Source organism: Myotis davidii, unplaced genomic scaffold, assembly GCF_000327345.1.
Source record: "Myotis davidii unplaced genomic scaffold, ASM32734v1 scaffold18, whole genome shotgun sequence".
Lineage (NCBI taxonomy): Eukaryota > Metazoa > Chordata > Mammalia > Chiroptera > Vespertilionidae > Myotis > Myotis davidii.
In genome coordinates this window covers 6,375,012-6,377,038 of record NW_006292696.1, presented here as the reverse complement: position 1 = coordinate 6,377,038, position 2,027 = coordinate 6,375,012, and positions in this window count along the sequence as shown.

The following is a 2,027-nucleotide window of genomic DNA, read 5'->3' as shown; positions in this document are numbered from 1 at the left end:
GAAAGAGTTAAATATCTTGTAGAAGAATCCAAAATGTGGGTTACTAATGAACTCTGAAAATTATGTGTGCATGGGAAAGGTAATTCTAAAAATAAAAAATCATACATTAGAAATGAGATGACAAATTTTAAAAATGTCTACTTTAAAAAAGAAATTACATTGTCTTCTCAATTTAAAAGAGTTGTAAATAAATTTCACGAGCCTATAAAAATCATTAGGTTGTATTAACAATAGGTGATAAAAGTTGAACTTGAGAAAAATGATTCTGAGGATCATGTGTGTTTGTCATCTGGGAGTCATCTGCCCAGCCTTGCAATTCTTTGTTCATTCTTCTCTGTGACAGTAGTCTGCTAGGGCAGAAGTCGGGTTTCCAGTAAAACTTAGGGACTTCCGGAGACCGAACAAGTGTGGCAGAGATGGAGGAGGTAAGACACCAGGTATTCTGGGAGGAGTGGCGGCTTAGGAATATCGGCGGAAGCCCTGCTCAATTGCTCTGATGGGCAGCTGGAACACCGCACCTTGTGATTTCTGATGTGCAGGGACCAATAGATGCTGGGGATCAAGATGTCCTTGGAGGAGATTCTTGAAGCAATGAATACAGGTAGAAGCAGAGAAAGAGGCATGCTCTCCAAGATCTGAGAGGAGTTTGGGGGAAGCCGCCTGGGAATTCGAGAAGCTATGGGGTAGAGGAGAGGGAGAAAGGTAAACTCTCTTTAAAGCCATCAAATTTACACCCTACCAGAGGCTGATACATCCTAGTCACAAATGGCTTAATCTCATGATTTGTAGACCATGGCTTTATCTCTTGTCCCTCTCTTAGTCTTGTTTTAGGCATTCCCACTGCCACACCCCCAAACATTGCTTTAACAAACCTATTTTATCCACTGTGCATGGTGTTAGGTGAGCAGACCCATAGTTTACACAAAGGTCCAGTGAAGTAAAGTGGAGGTGGGGACTTTACCAGCACATTCTCTGTATTTCCTTTCTATCTCCACAGTTCATCAAGAAACAGATGCGTAAATACCTACATATTTCAAAGCAACAGTCCTCTTCCTCTGGGGGAGATAGCAATTTGGGCATCAAGTCGATACACCCCATCAGATAAAGGCCAATATTTTTGACAGGTGCTCGCTTCGGCAGCACATATACTAAAACTGGAACAATACAGAGAAGATCAGCACGGCCCCTGTGCAAGGATGACACGCAAATTCATGAAGCATTCCATACTTTTTAATAAAAACTATATTTGACAATAATATGCATCATCGTGGTAGCAATTCTGCTGCAGCAAGTGTAATGAGGAGATGAATGGCTGACTACTAACCAGTGTCCCACCGACCTCCCGAGGGGCACAGCCCTGAAATGGCTGGACTTCAGTACTTGGGGGGTGTGGAGGGAAGGTGGATCCCGAGCCCCGTGGCCCCAAGACGCCCCTGAGAGGTGGTGAAACTACCAGTGTCCCAAATTTAAACGCTAGCATACACACCTACGCACAAAAGATGAGAAAGGGATCTTTTGCCAACAGCAAAATAAGATAATTCATGGAGTTGTGGTGATCCGGTGGAGTCTTTAGGACAGAAGAAAGATGTACTATGGTGGGAAGAAACAAGGTGTCTCAAAATATTGAAGGCGGTGTCAGGGCTGAAGGGCGAGAGTGATGAGAGAGGTGCCGGAGAACATCTGCAGGGGGAAGGGTAGGCAAGGCTTTGAGGCCCATGTAAAGGATGGTGATGTCTGGCCTAAGAGTAATGAAAAGCCACTAAAATGCTGTAAATAGGGGCATGACTTGATCAAATCCGCACTTTGTAAAGGGTACTGTGGTCGCTGTGAAGAGAGATATTTGGGGATGGGGTTGTTAATATGTGAGTTTATGTTACTTCCTATCTTTGCCACAGGATCCATAAAATGAGGAGATTGGAGGGGATGTTTTGAAAGACACCTTTCCATTTGAAATATCCATGTGGGTGGACATTCCTTCAATGAAGGACTTGTGGCCCAGGCTGCTGGGAGTGAGTTTGGACATTTTC